Source organism: Eriocheir sinensis, unplaced genomic scaffold, assembly GCF_024679095.1.
Source record: "Eriocheir sinensis breed Jianghai 21 unplaced genomic scaffold, ASM2467909v1 Scaffold495, whole genome shotgun sequence".
In the NCBI taxonomy this organism is placed as follows: domain Eukaryota; kingdom Metazoa; phylum Arthropoda; class Malacostraca; order Decapoda; family Varunidae; genus Eriocheir; species Eriocheir sinensis.
In genome coordinates this window covers 143,554-160,923 of record NW_026111826.1, presented here as the reverse complement: position 1 = coordinate 160,923, position 17,370 = coordinate 143,554, and positions in this window count along the sequence as shown.

Sequence of the window (17,370 nt, the reverse complement as noted above, 5' to 3'; positions counted from 1 at the left end):
AAAAAATCAATATGATCAATTGGAATGCTCTCCTTAATGAGCACGATGTCAATGACAACTGTAAAATTTTCTTAGACAATATTAAAAAAGCTTTTAGTGATTGTTTTCCACTTAAATCTAAATTGATAACTGAAAAAAGATTAAACAATCCCTGGATATCACAGGCAGTACTAAACTCTATAAGGACAAAAAATTATCTATTTAAGGACTATAAAATTGGTGCTGTCACCGAGGCTCAATACAAACAATACCGTAACATCCTAAATAATACTATAAAACAAGCTAAAAAATCTTACTATATGGCTCAATTCACTAGTTTTAAAAATAACACCCGTAAAATATGGCGAACAATCCACCAACTTTCTAATCATGACCATAAGAAGAGTTCCACAAATAACATAATCTATAATTGTAAAAAACTCTCTGAACCTTTACAAATTGAACAAGCTTTTAATGAATTTTACACAAATGTTGCGCCTAAAATAGATCACAGTCTACCACCTTCCACCACAGACCCTCTCAGCTTTCTTCAAGGTGACTTTCCTCATTCAATGACAATTCCTATAATTATCCCCCAAGATGTAATTACTGTAATTAATTCCATTAAAACAAAAAGTGCAATGTGCATGAAATCCCAGTATCTGTATTAAAACCAGCAAAACCAACTTGCAATACCCTTGTCCATACTCTTTAATAATTCTATCAATAATGGTAAATTTCCTCAACTCCTAAAACATGCAACTGTTGTCCCCATCCATAAGAAAGGTCCCAAAGATGAACTAAGTAATTATAGACCAATATCCTTACTAAATGTTTTTCTAAGATCTTTGAAAAGTAATGAGAAAATTCCTCATAAATTTTCTTGAAACTAAAACATACTTAATCCAAGTCAGTTTGGTTTTCGTCGTGGTCTAAACACTTTCGATGCCTTGAGAACTTATTCAGAAGAAATCTATAAAACTTTAGATAATAAACAGTCATTATTAAGCATCTTTGTTGACTTCACCAAAGCTTTTGATACAGTCAGACACGATATATTATTACGTAAGTTGTATTACTATGGAATTAGAGGTATTATTCATGGCTGGTTTCAGGATTACTTGTCCCACAGAACTCAATCAACCAAATTCCACACTTGTCTATCTGCATCTCTACCTCTTCAATACGGTGTTCCACAGGGCAGTGTCTTGGGTCCAATCCTGTTTCTCTTATATATAAATGATATTACTTACATATTTACAAACCTTAAAACAATCCTTTTCGCAGATGACTCAACCTTAAATATTACTGGTGAAAATCCTACTGACATGATACATATAGCAAACACTGACCTACAAACCTTTCATAAATGGTGTCTGAGTAATAGATTAACAGTGAACTTAAACAACACATTTTATATGCTGTTTACTAATAAGTCACCATCAATGCTTCCGTCCCTATTTTTTCCCAAGACATTATAAGCAGAACTAATAAACATACATTATAAGGAATAACGTATGATGATACCATGACCTTTAAGCATCACGTAACAAACCAAATCCTTAAATTATCCAGGCTAGTATCTCTGTTATATCAAATTAAAGAATTAATGCCCATTGATGTTTTGAAAATGTTATATAACGCACATGTCTTACCACACCTGTATTACTGTACGCCTATCTGGTGCAACACCTACCCCACACACCTGTTACCTCTGTTTAGACTTCAAAAGAAAATAATAAGAATTATTACAAACAGCGACTACTTTGCCCACACACAACCTCTCTTTAAAGAAACAAATTCCTTAAAACTTTTTGACATAAATAAGCTACAAATTGGGATTTACATGTATAAAAAGATCAAAAGTGAAACCTCCGTGTCTTTACAGCCACAACATACTTATTTCACCCGTACTCATGAAAATTTACGTACACCTGCCCATAATTTAACACTTTTTCAACACTCACTTTCTTATTCAGGACCTAAAACATGGAATTCTATTCCTAATAATATTAAAGCTCTAAATTCAATACACTCCTTTAAAGAACAATTTAAAAAACATATTCTTCTCAATTATAATTATTAAGTCCATGTATCATCTGTCAGAGTGTGTCCTCAGCTTAATCAATTATTACCTTATACTATTATTATTGTATTAATACTATTACTACTTACATTATCAGTTACAGTACTACCATATTATTTTTATAAATCAATTACAATTTTTGTACTAATGATATTGTGTTGATATTATCACTTTAATTATTATTTACACTACTATTATTTTATAATTATCACAGTTAATTATTATTATTATTTCTATAACTTATTATTATTATTATTATTATTATTATTATTATTATTGTTATGCCGGACGTGTTACTTGGGTTCCGTGTCGCCGTCAGGAGACTCCGTGGGAGGGAGATATGTAAACACTTTGCACAGCTTCTGTAGTTTAATATTCTTCCTTAGTAGTACACTTCACTCTGACTCTTCACTTACCACTAGCTTACTATGACTGGGACTGGGCTCTCTCGCCCTCTTCTCCTATATATATCCAGAACAGTACAGTCTAGAATGTTACAGTTTATTTTAGATCAAACAAGAACATGTAGCAAAAATATGTGCGAGTTGGCAACACGCCCCGCGGGGCGCCGGGCCGCGCCCGGGGGGGCGCGGACGGCTCGCCTTGCTCCCCGCCCCCTTGCTCGTTTCTCCGGGAGCCTTCTAGAGGCCTATGGTCGCCGGGGGAAGCTTCCAGCATAACATTATTATCATCATTTTACTTTTGTCATATATTATATGTTTGTGTATATATATATATATATATATATATATATATATATATATATATATATATATATATATATATATATATATATATATATATATTGTTTTTTTTTTCATTGCTCTCTATATATATTTTTCTTTTTGCACTATTGATTAAAACCGGCACCTAAGTTTCCAGTACTGCCCAAAAAGCATACAGCTTTAAATGGGCTCCCTGCACTAGTAAATTATTGTAAATACATAATTGTATAAAAAGGGATAATAAAATGTTTCAAATGTTTCATCTATTTGGGGGGATTTATATCATGGCACAAATTTGGCCCATCACTGGTACACAGTAAAGCCACAAATTTGGCCCGTCGCTGCTACACGGTAGAGCCACAAATTTGTCCCGTCGCTGCTACCAGGTTAAAGGAGTTATCTTTGTCACCAATAGCATGGGTAGTCTGAGGAAGAGGGAGGAGGCAAGTGAGGTGGGGTGGCGGAGGTGGAGGCAGCGGCCGGTGACGGGAGCGCGGGGTGAGGACAGACGGTGGCCGACGCAGGTGAAGAACAAATTTAAATAAAAATGAGAACGTGTGTTTCAGTTGTTTCCATGACCTACTAATGTATTAACCCAATAGCAGCGACGGGCCAAATTTGTGGCTTTACCGTGTAGCAGTGACGGGTCAAATTTGTGGCTTTACCGTGAAGCAGTGACAGGCCAAATTTGTGGCTTTACCGTGTAGCAGTGACGGGTCAAATTTGTGGCTTTACCGTGTAGCAGTGACGGGCCAAATTTGTGGCTTTACTGTGTAGCAGTGACGGACCAAATTTGTGGCTTTACTGTGTAGCAGTGACGGACCAAATTTGTGGCTTTACTGTGTAGCAGTGACGGACCAAATTTGTGGCTTTACTGTGTAGCAGTGACGGGCCAAATTTGTGGCTTTACTGTGTAGCAGCAACGGGCCAAATTTGTGCCATGATTTAAACCCCCCAAAATAGATGATGTGTAAACTGATCACAAATGCTTTGATATGTATTATGAAATGGTTTGTGTGAGGGGTGATTTTTTCTCATTTTTCTCGCTTAGAGGGACCATTAAGAAACATGATCCCCGCTGCTACAACCACTGGGTTAAAAGGCCTTTCCCTCTAAGCAAGGGGATGTACTGAACATTTTACAACACACTGGGTTACTAAGTGAGCTGAACATTTTACAGCTCAATATAACGGGTTCACCCTTTGGGGGCTTCTGGCGGTGGTAATGAAGGCAGGGCAGGAAATGTGTAGAGAAAGCTTACCTATTCCTCCAAGCTGCTGAAAAGCTTGTTGGTGAAGAATTACTTGTCGGTGAAGAGACTGTTGTTGAGGTGAGGAGTGCCCTGTGTTATGGAACCTCCCAGCACTGCTACACCAACCTGCAAATGTGTGTCCACTCTCAAAGTCTTGTACCAGGAAAGACGGCATGGGATAATATATTATGAAATCTCTCTCTCTATCAAGGGCTGTAAAATAAAAGATAATTGATACTCTCTCTCTCATATTTGTTTTTTTACATACTTTTCTTCCTCTACACCCTCCCTCTCTCTCTCTCTCCCCTCATAACACTATACATACAGCCAGGCCTATACTTTGAGGCAGTGCCAACATTGCCAGACTGTTGTACTCAGCCTCTTATATTTACGGACTTCCAACACAAAATCTGTCTCCTGGTCCTCAATAACGAGATTCACTTATATTTATCATTAAAATAGTTCATTCCTCTTGTTTCTTGGCAATACAGTGTATTTGTATATGCATACAGTCTCTTACAAGCTGGATAATATTACACGTAATAGGAATGATAATAATGACAATAATAATAATTACAAGATAATTTAATACTAAGCTATTCTAACATAAAACTTATTCAAACCTAGCCATACTTGTTTTCCTTACCTCCCTTGGCTGGGCCTGGTGGTGGGCCCAAGCCGGCAAGTGTTTATAGCTGCCCCATCTTGCTTTCCCTTGGACAGTCCCATACAGTCCAGGATGATGGTGGTGGTCTTCAGGACAAGTAGTCTGTGGCAGCAGCAGATTGAAACCCTCATCATCCATGACGCAGCGAACGCAGGACCGGCACGCTAACCACTCAGCCACCGTCTCCTTCCCTGGCCTGTGTTCCGACGCCAAATATGCAAAAAGTAAAAACATATGCCTCAATGTGTCATCCCAGATTATATATAAAGAGAATTAAATCTAAGTCATCCTAATCTAACCAAACTTTAATGAAACTAATCTAGCCTTAGCAAGCCAATGACAAAACACAATATAAACAGAAATGTATCTCCAGGTGTGTCCCCCCCAAGACCATATATTTAGAGAATTAAATCTAAGCTATCCTAACCTGCCCAAACTTTAATGAAACTAATCTAGCCTTAGCAAGCCACTGACAAAACACAATATAAACAGAAATGTATCTCCAGGTGTGCCCCCCCAAGACCATATATTTAGAGAATTAAATCTAAGCTATCCTAACCTGCCCAAACTTGCTGAGCTATCCTAACAAGACCTAACTTAACCTGGTTGTAACAAGGGCCCAAATTTGTGGCTTTACAGTGTACCAGCGACGGGCCAAATTCTTGCTATGATATGTAACTTGATATATTAAGAAGGATATAAACCCCACCATCAACCATCAGGATCCACTGGAAGAAGCCTACGGCGCAATAGGCCAAGACGTAAAAATAAATAAATAAATAAATAAATAAATAAATAAATAAACAGATGATGCATTAACTGATCACAAATGCATTGATATATATTAAGAAGTGGTTTGTGAGTGATGATTTTTTTCTCATTTTTCTCGCTTAGAGGGAAGGGCCTTAAACCTAGTGGTGGAAGCAGCAGGGATCATGTTTCTTAATGGTCCCTCCAAGCGAGAAAAATGGAAAAAATTCACCCCTCACACAAACCATTTCATATTATATATAAAGCATTTGTGATCAGATTATGTATCATCTATGGTTGGGGGTTTATATCATGGCACAAATTTGGCCCGTCGCTGCTACACGGTAAAGCCACAAATTTGGCCCGTCTGCTACACGGTAAAGCCACAAATTTGGCCCGTCGCTGCTACACGGTAAAGACACAAATTTGGCCCGTCGCTGCTACACGGTAGAGCCACAAATTTGGCCCATCGCTGCTACACGGTAAAGACACAAATTTGGCCCGTCGCTGCTACACGGTTAAGCCACAAATTTGGCCCGTCGCTGCTATATGGTAAAGACACAGGTTTGGCCCATCGCTGCTACATGGTAAAGCCACAAATTTGGCCCGTCGCTGCTACACGGTAAAGACACAAATTTGACCCATCACTGCTACCAAGTTAAGAAACATGATCCCCACAGCTACCGGGTTAATCGTACCTGCCGTGCGCTCTACTACCACAATGAAATAAAACAAATATATACAGCGTTGCACCCCAAGACAATATTTTAAGAGGCGGGGAGTATGGAGATGACTGTAGCCACCTCTCCCGCCAGTGACATCAACGGCAGTGTGGTGAGAGGCCTATCCTGCCTATTTATCCTAAACAAGTGGGTGTTATTCCAGAAAAAAACACCCAAGTCTCATCATTTCACACTTATTTATATATTCAAGGGCTGAAAAATATCGGAAACATTAACAAAAAAAATGCCCGGTCAGCACTAAGTTATCCTAACCTTGGATTAAACTTAGATTTTAACATAACCTCCTGTGAGAGCAAGATAAAAATTGACAGACAAAATAGGTCAATTCCGGCCCTCGCGGTATCATGAGCAGACCTCCAGAATAACACCCGATGGTCTAGGATAAAAAAGTTGGAAAATTTCATTTAGTCGGCGCAACATCTGTGGTCATATGCCGGAGAGAGACAGAAGGGGAAGGAATTAAAGAAGGGAACAGATCCCAGGAGACGGGACACAACCCCCAATTAACACCTGGTACACTGCTGGGTGGACAGGGGCATAGGGTATCGGAAAAGCCTCCCAAATTTTCCCACTCTGCCCGGGAATCAAACCCGAGCTCTCTCGGTTGTGAGCCGGGTGTGCTAACTGCTAACCACTGCACCACGAAGCCCCCAGGTCTAGGATAAGATGTTGGTCATCACTAAGTTATCCTAACCTTGGATTAAACTTAGATTTTAACCTTAACCTCCTGTGAGACCAAAGTAAATCTTGACAGGCAAAATACAGGTTCATGCCAGCCTTCACAGTACCAGGAGCATGTATAACTCTAGAATGACACCCGATGGCCTAGGGTAAGCACATGTGGTCAAGTCAACAACGCTAACCTACATACTCCCCCTTAGAGTTAATAGGTTCACCACCCCGGGTCATCACCACCACATGCATCACCTAAAATCACCACAATCACCATCAATACCACCTCAGACACACATGAAATCACAACCATGACGATGAAAACGCAAAAAAATCAAGAGAAATAACACTGAAATAAATAAATCTGAAAAATTCGTAAAATTCACCCCGCCCGCTAGACGAGTCACCCTTGAAACACTTCTAGCTCACGTTAACCTTCAATATTTCCCTTCCCTTTCCTTTCCTTCCCTCCCCTTTCCTTCCCTTCCCTCTCCTTCCTTCCCTTCCCTTTCCTTCCCTCTCCTTCCTTCCCTTCCCTTTCCTTCCCTCTCCTTCCTTCCCTTCCCTCCCCTTCCCTTCACCCCATATCTGCAATAATACAACACAAATACACCCTAACCCTTAATATAGGAGTACCCAGGCATCTTACACTGGTCAAAACTCACGGATATAAGGTCACGTATGGTTCGCTCCATCACGCCCTTATGACCTCACCGCTAAACGCCCATAATTCAATATCTAAGACACTCACACCTCATTTGACCCCATACATTAGGTCATTCAGCTTAGTTCTCCCTCTCATAGTGTTCAAAGTTCTTAGGTGTTATTGATAACTGATATAATATTAATACGTCACATATGGTTCGCTCCGTCACGCCCTTATGACCTCACCGCTAAACGCCCATAATTCAACATTTAAGACACTCACACCTCATTTGACCCATAAATTAGGTCATTCATCTCAGTTCTCCCTATCATAGTGCCCGAAGGTCTTAGAGGTCATTAATAATTAAGGTCATATATGGAGCCGGACACCCCAAGCCAGTTATATACGTGACCTTTCTGACCTTACCGGCTTATATCCCGCTCTCCAACTTCACACACAGGAATGCAATGCACGTGTCGGCATGCCCTTCAAGCCCCGTGCCGCTACGTACTCTAGTTTACCGGAAATCAGTAAAAAACGATGAACTTCTGCACGACCACGGCGGCCATTTAAATCCACCTCTCCCCCACCGATACATTTTCCCTATTTCCACCTATTACAAGCCTTAATTCACTGCCCTCACCCGCCCAAAACAATCACAAGGGACTATTTACCGTTTCTAGATGCATGGCTCCCTCGGCAACAGGATAATTCGCTTCAAAAAACACAAAAATAACACACCAGCCTCCTCCCTCCACGGCTGGGGCCGGGTGTGTACGAGAAATGCCTCCTCGGGGAAATAAGTCGCGATACTACCCACTACACATGTCCAATGGGGTAAAGACAGCAAAAAACGTCTTAATTTGCCTTGATTTATGTCTCTTTAACCACCTGTGATCTATATATAAGCGTTGAAATTGCCCAAACCAGGAGTGAGTATCAGCTCAGAGTTGTTCCTCCTATGTAATCTCCTATGTGTTTGTTTTAAAGCCTTCTACTGATTTTAAGTGTTTATCTGATGTATTTGCAGTGTATTGAAGTCGCAAAGGGACAGTTAAACGATAGCAGTGAGTGATATATTGAAAATTAAGCATTGTTTAAAGTCCCCTTTGCGAGCTATTTTCCGGCTGCGAGCTGATTCCTGCCAGCTCAATAGATTCTCGTACTTGAATTAAATGACCCTGGAACTGTCTTTTCCGCTCCAATAACTAGATTTATTTAGAGATAGGGTCGAAATGTTTAATTAATAGGGCTTTCTTTGCAGTGCTTAGGTATATTATCGCTGACATAAATAGTTTTAGTTTAACCTCGGAAACATTAATTACTCTATTTAACTGACCCTTTGCCCTTTTATCGCGTGTCCTATCATTAGTAAACCCCAATTAAGTCCTGCCGGGGCCTTAATAACAGCGGTAAGGCCTTGGAATCATTATTATTCGTTATTAATGGGTTGGTCTGGGTCTGGGTCTCGGCACATGTTGTGAACGAAACTGCAGAAAGTATAAAATCCTATCATTCTTCAGCACGGGCTTACAATATAATGTATTGAGCTTATATGTGGGAATAATGGCTTCAGGGAGTTCTTAATACACTTAGTAGTCTCCCTTACGTGAAGCATGGAGGGAGGGAGGGAGGGAGAGGGAGATAGAGGGAGGGAGGAAGGGAAATGAATCACGTATTAATTAGATCTTAAAGCCATTGGTTACAACGTTTCTTCCTGTATAAAATGGTAATTATATCGCTTTTTCTCTTTAATTAAACCTAAAACCGTGTAAACAATGGCTTTGAAATATTTAATAAGGGAAGATGGACGTTGGAACAGGAAAACTCATTGTTGTACCTCAAAACTAATTGTTCCAACCTTTCCCAGGCATATGCTGAAATGCTATATCTTATGCTATCAAGCTGATTTAAACTTACGGTCACATGCTGACTTCATGATGCATGCTGACTTGAAATAAAGGTCACAATATATGCAGTAAGTTGAGTGCAATGACGTACGGCATTGTGTTTACCTGCAACAATAAACTATCAATCAATCAATCACTTGTATAACTCCTATGCTGAGCCTATAAAAAGTCAGCATTGAAAGAGATAGCCATGCTGACTCGATCTTATGCAAGCTGATTTAAACTTATGGCCATGCTGACTCATATGCTAATCTTAACTTAAATCCATGTTGAACTCCGAACTCAGCATATCAAGAAAACGATCATGCTGTCATATATAGACCACCATGCTGAGCTCAGAGTGGCTATACAGACTGAAATCAGTAACTCTTTAATGCATGCTGAGTTCAAAATAGGATCAGCATTGAGAAACAGCTAGGCGCCATCCTGATCGAGTGAGCATTGCTGACTTGTTCATAATTAAACCCCTAGTAATAGTAGTAGTAGTAGTAATAGTAATAGTAGTAGTAGTATTAGTAGTAATAGTAATAGTAATAGTAGTAGTAATAGTAGTAGTAGTAGTAGTAGTAGTAGTAGTAGTAGTAGTAGTAGTAGTAGTAGTAGTAGTAGTAATAGTAGTAGTAGTAGTAGTAGTAGTAATAGTAGTAGTAGTAGTAGTAGTAGTAGTAGTAGTAGTAGTAGTAGTATGCTGAGCTCAGAAAAGGTCATAGGCTGAGGTGAATTAAGCATATCGCTACAAAAAAGCTTCCTGTACCGACATATGCCGAGTTGGGCGAGCCAGCTATAGGCCATGCTGACTTCAGACCATGCCGACTTAAAGAAATTCTGGGCCATGCTGAATTTGCTGAGCTTGGCTCCATATGTTTCACGAATGTAGGCAGATCAACATTGTTAATGATCGATGACACTTTGCGTACGAGGAACAAATTAAGGCGTAAAACTCAAATGTAGACAAGTAAATTCAGACTGAACCAAATTTTTCTTCATCAACGTTGTAGTGCGAGAATGGAATAAGCTCCCTGCCTTCCTTCAGTGGTCACACGATTGATTTCCTTTAAAAACAAGCTCGGCCGTCACTTCCTTCAACTCAATATTAACTAGAGTTGAAATGCAACGTTATGGAGCCATCGGATTAATGTAGAATCACTTAGTTTAAGGACAGGCCACTTAGTCTGGACCATGGGGTCTGATTTTCTATGTAAATCTGTAAATTAAACCTATCCGAAAGCTATGACGTAATGTTTAAACCTCCGCGTACCCAATCAGCTGTTTTAATCAGCTGATCGGTCACCTCGGCACACTACTGATATATTGTTTCCGGAGTCACCACACTCGTACAGAACATGTTTATTGCATGACTTGACCTGTGACCTAGCATACCGAGACACAAGGATAGAAGAAATACTCTTATAGACTTACGAGAAAATAACAAGTTTTTTTTTTCTCAGAATGGCAACACCCCCGCCAATGGACTCGATCGCTCGCCATATATAATTCTTCCGCCTCTTCATAGTTTACTTTTTTTTCAGCTTTCTCGTCCCCTGCATGCATGATCGTTAATGAGATACTTAACGGCAACATCATTAAGGGCTGATATCGAATTAAGCCGTGCTGGGAAGAGAGAGAGAGAGAGAGAGAGAGAGAGAGAGATGCTGACTTTAAATGCCGACTTCAAAAATGCTGATTGATTCTGGGCCATGAGTTTATTGACCTTATAACACAAATGCATGCTGACTTGAGGTACGTGTTGGCCGATCGACATCAAGGCTACTCAGCACTCGGCCTAAAACTGATTTTCACTGCTGAACTAATTAACTATAAGAGATGAAGAAACATATTAGAATATATATAATTTTAGATCTCTTGCTTTCCTCTATGAAATACATAGGAATGTATAACTATCTCCTATAAGTCACCCTAAGGCCCTTGCTCATGGTGGAAGGTTCAGTAATATGTCTTTGATAAACTAAAAGATGGACAATTGTAACCTATCCGAGTGATAATATATATTGAACAAGCCCTTTTTCCATTATCTTTGCAGTATTAAGGAATATATATCAAGCTGCTAACTCATCCCTTGCCCATGGTAGAAGATTCAGTGATATGTCTTTGATAAACTAACTCAAAAAATGGACAATTGTGCCTGATATATATACTGAACAAGCCCTCGATCCATTGTCTATGCAGTATTAAGGAATATATATCAAGCTGCTAACTCACCCCTTGCTCATGGTAGAAGATTCAGTGATATGTCTTTAATAAACTAACTCAAAAGATGGACAATTGTGCCTGATATATATACTGAACAAGCCCTCGATCCATTGTCTATGTAGTATTAAGGAATATATATCAAGCTGCTAACTCATCCCTTGCCCATGGTAGAAGATTCAGTGATATGTCTTTGATAAACTAACTCAAAAGATGGACAATTGTGCCTGATATATATACTGAACAAGCCCTCGATCCATTGTCTATGTAGTATTAAGGAATATATATCAAGCTGCTAACTCATCCCTTGCTCATGGTAGAAGATTGTGATATGTCTTTGATAAACTAAAAGATGGACAATTGTAACCTATCCGAGTGATAATATATATTGAACAAGCCCTTTTTCCATTATCTTTGCAGTATTAAGGAATATATATCAAGCTGCTAACTCATCCCTTGCTCATGGTGGAAGGTTCAGTAATATGTCTTTGATAAACTAACTCAAAAGATGGACAATTGTAACCTATCCGAGTGATAATATATATTGAACAAGCCCTTTATCCATTATCTTTGCAGTATTAAGGAATATATATCAAGCTGCTAACTCATCCCTTGCTCATGGTAGAAGATTCAGTGATGTCTTTAATAAACTAACTCAAAAGATGGACAATTGTGCCTGATATATATATTGAACAAGCCCTCGATCCATTGTCTATGCAGTATTAAGGAATATATATCAAGCTGCTAACTCATCCCTTGCCCATGGTAGAAGATTGTGATATGTCTTTAATAAACTAACTCAAAAGATGAACAATTGTGCCTGATATATATATACTGAACAAGCCCTCGATCCATTGTCTATGCAGTATTAAGGAATATATATCAAGCTGCTAACTCATCCCTTGCTCATGGTAGAAGATTCAGTAATATGTCTTTGATAAACTAACTCAAAAGATGGACAATTGTGCCTGATATATATACTGAACAAGCCCTCGATCCATTGCCTATGCAGTATTGAGGGATAGGTATATCAGTTTCCTAACTCACCCCTGGCTCATGGTATCTTCCTAAGGCATTGCTAGACTTGTTTTTATATGCCAAAGATTGAGTACATTAAGACCTTCTCAAAGTCTTACCCAAGAGTTAGTGCTTGATACAAAACTATGCTCATGATAATTAAGGCTTCACAAATGCTGACACTGCCCATGGGAAGACTTAATGTCAGGTAATTATCAAAACTAACACATAATTAATGGTTTTGATCCCCCAGAAAATAAGGTAGCTACTGGGGGGGTCTGGAAGAGGCTGATCGAGGGTCTGGGGGCTTGAGCTAGGGGGCTTCAGGTAAGAGAAAATACATATAATTAATAGCTTGGACATCAATAATCTAGACCAACCCTTGCTTATGGTAGCTTTCCAAGGCATCGCTTATAGACTTTTTATAATATAGCAAAAATAGAGCACCATCAAGGCTTTCTCAGTCCAATTACTCAAGAATTAGTTCAGTGCTTGTTATAATATTGTTTTCTCGGCCAACCCTTGACAAGGCTATTAAAACTGTTCTTGACAATGCTAGTAATTATCTAACATATACTGGAACCCTTACTAATGTTACATAACAAATTGGAGACTTAATTGCTGGGGATACATGATTCATAGTTCCATATTAATTCTTTTTGCTCATTGGAAAGGTTAATTAAAATGTTACTGCCAGTATTATGGTGAGACACTTGCTAGGTTAGGTTAGGTGACCAATTACTGGGGCCTGAGGGTCTTAGGGCTGACATGGGAAGGGAAAACACTTATATATAATGTCTTTGACTCCCAGAATAAAGGTAATTGGGAACTGAGACTGGGGGATGACTGCATTGGGGACTTGAGGGGGCTGAGTACATACTGTTTGGGCAGGTAAATCATTCTTCTACATCAATCCTCTGTTATTTTTAAGCTTAGAACTTTGACTAAAAGCAGCGATGGACCTTTAACTGTAAGGACATGGCAAATTCTACTAGTCTGAGGCCTTTTCAAGCACTCAAAATCTCTTTAAATAGTTTGGGGGAGAGAATTCATTCCTTTACATCAATCGTGTTATTTTTTAAGCTTGAGAACTTTGACTAAAAGCAGCGATGGACCTTCAACTGTGGAGACATGACAAATTCTATGTTTGAGGCCTTTGTAAATAGTCAAATCCCTTCTTATATGTTATTTGAGGAGGTAAGTAATTCTCCTATGAACTTCTTTGCCCCTCGAGATATTTCCCTCGCTCAATGTGATGCTTAAGAGCTTGGAAATATACTAGTGCTAAGCTTTCAAGTATTATAAATGGCAAATTCTGAGTGTACGAGGCCTTTTCAAAAGGTTAAATTCCCTCTTTAAATACTGTATGGAGAGGTAATTGATTCTCCTACATCAACCCTTGCTCAATGTGATGCTTTAGAATTTGATATCTAGCCAGAACTAAGCTTTCAAGGGTTAAACATGGCAAATTCTGAGTGTACAGGACCTTTCCAAATAGTCAGTCTCTTTAAATACTGTATGGGGAAGTAATTGATTCTCCTACATCAACCCTTGCTCAATGTGATGCTTTAGAGCTTTGGTATCTAGCCAGAACTAAGCTTTCAAGGGTTAAACATGGCAAATTCTGAGTGTACAGGACCTTTCCAAATAGTCAGTCTCTTTAAATACTGTATGGGGAAGTAATTGATTCTCCTACATCAACCCTTGCTCAATGTGATGCTTTAAAGCTTGATATCTAGCCAGAACTAAGCTTTCAAGGGTTAAACATGGCAAATTCTGAGTGTACAGGACCTTTCCAAATAGTCAGTCTCTTTAAATACTGTATGGGGAAGTAATTGATTCTCCTACATCAACCCTTGCTCAATGTGATGCTTTAGAATTTGATATCTAGCCAGAACTAAGCTTTCAAGGGTTAAACATGGCAAATTCTGAGTGTACGAAGCCTTTCCAAATAGTCAGTCTCTTTAAATTAAATGGGGGGGGGGTAATTGATTCTCCTACATCAACCTTGCTCAATGTGATGCTTTTAGAGCTTGGTATCTAGCCAGAACTAAGCTTTCAAGGGTTAAACATGGCAAATTCTGAGTGTACGAAGCCTTTTCATATAGTAAAGCTCTCTGTCCGACCCACCCCCACACATGCACTTTCCCTCACCTGAGCATTGGCACCTTGTTATCAAATCAGTGTTGAAGGCAAAAACTATAAGCATTATGAGACAGGAGGAATACTAGCTGACCTGTAGACACAACCTTACATGTATTTCCCTATAAGTGGTTTCCAAGGGCCTGAGCTAAGCTGGGATAATCCTCTCACATTTTTATCCAAGACAGTGCTAGACCTCAATCCCCCCCCCTATGGATGGGGCTTGAGCTATAGGAAGAGGGAAAAAGATTAGGTTTTTAGCTTTGAACAGAAGAGGAGAAAGGTTATAATGAGAGATTTAGTTTATCACACCAGTAGCCTATTATCCTAACACAGGTAAGGGTAGATTCTAGGATTAAAGATGAGCTCTGGGAGGGCAGCATGAGCCAATGCAAGATGGCACCAATATAAACACTTGCCTGCGCCAGAATGGGCTGGGCCGACCATCAGGCCCCACCGGGAAGAAGCCTTGGGCCGACCATCAGGATCCACTGGGAAGATGCCTACCAGCGCAATAGGCCATGACAAAAAAAATAAAACATATTTGACAAGGCTTTCAGTGGAGGTTTGGGCATTTTCCGAGATGCTTTTATGATCTGTGGAAATGTGACCCTTCCTCTGTACCATGAACCTAAAAAAAACATATTTGACAAGGCTTTCAGACTAAAAACACATATTTGACAAGGCTTTCAGGGGAGTTACAGACAGGGGTGCTTTTATGACCCTTCCTCTGTACCATCAACCTAAAAAAACATCATTGAGAACCCAATTACTGACCTTTTTGGCCTTGGAAATATACAACAGAAAATACAAGACCCAAACAGTCCCCTCAATAAACAGACATACAACAACACTAAAATAACACAATAAAAATAAATATATAAATATAAGTCCTGAAAATGTAGACTGTTAGAGTAGGCAAATATATTAATTGGTAGATTATTTTATGAGGCTTGGTAGAGGTTGCATGTGCTTGGTAAGGTTTTCATATAGTATAGTATGTTTCCCGGGCGTCTGATGTGCTTGGTAATGCTTTTTAATACGGTAGCAGCGACGGGTCAAATTTGTGGCTTTACCGTGTAGCAGTGACGGGCCAAATTTGTGGCTTTACCGTGTAGCAGCGACGGGCCAAATTTGTGCCATGATATAAACCCCCCAAAATAGATGATACATAATGTGATGACAAATGCTTTGATATGTATTATGAAATGGTTTGTGTGTGATGATTTTTTTCTCATTTTTCTCGCTTAGAGGGACCATTAAGAAACATGATCCCTACCACCACCACCACCACCACCACTGGGTGAAATATGTTCCTTATTCTTATGTTTAACCGTACTGCACGCATGGGTGGGTAAAAGATACACACATATATATAACCGTACGTGCTTGAGGATAATCTCCCTCCATAGTCAGGATTCTCACATGACTTGGACACATAGTCTTTTATTTTTTATTTTTAATCTTTTATTTTTTGAGGTACAAGCCTACCGGAGGTGCCCCCATATAGGCCTGAACCCCTCTCTGATACCTGGCCTGTACTGCTGCTCTCAAATGATGTCAAACTATTTTTTTAAGGTGAAGGGAGACAGCTCTAGGGGGGAACGGAACCTGACGGAACCTCCCTCGCTAGACGCTGATCCGACAGGCTTCAAGTTAGGGGTCACCTGAAGCTCTGGCCGGCAGCTTAGACTATGGGTTAGGATACTCCAGCCAGCATTAGTATGGGTTAGCATGACAGCGGAAATGGAATGGGGTTATGCAAAATCCATGTCATGCAAAATCCAGAGAGAATTGTCATACGTAAGCAGGAGTAGTTCTCATGCGAAATTTAAGCCGTAAGTTGCCGGAGTTTTTATGCAAAGCCGTGCGATTAGTTATGAAGGAAGAGTGAAGAGAACCGTCACACGAAAACTATAGGTGTTATACAAAATCCATGCGGGTTAAGCGAGCAGGAGTTAGTACGACAGCAGGCGCAGAGCGAGGTGTTACGAACAGCAGAACCAGAGTGAGTTGTAAAAGAGAGCATGCAGATGTTACACCAGTCCCAGGAGTGCAGGAGTTGATACCCAGAGCAGCAGAGGTTGTCCTTGGTAACTGAAATTAAAAGGTTTTGTTTATACTCAGAGTACCAGAACCAGTAATTGTACTCAGACTAATTGCAGTAGAGGTTGCTGATTAAGTCACACCACTACGGTAACACTTATGAAATCACCCTTACATTAGTTAGCCCCCACAGGATGTTACACATACTTATAAATGTATAGCCTTCATACAGTACACTTAAAGATTTCACAGTATTTTTTTTTCAAGGGCAAAAAAGTGTAGAAAAATACAGCCCACTACTTGCTGCTCCCACTTAAATACTTATATATATATATGTAACCTTTATACATTACACTTAAATACTTCCCATCACTACACACTTATTAGAGAACCCGGTACACACTTTAATATATAACTTAATACCTTACACACTTACTGTACACTTAAATAACGTAGGGAAACACTTACTTAGAATTATATACCCAAAAACCAAAGATTTTATAAGTATAGCAATACCAAACACCTTA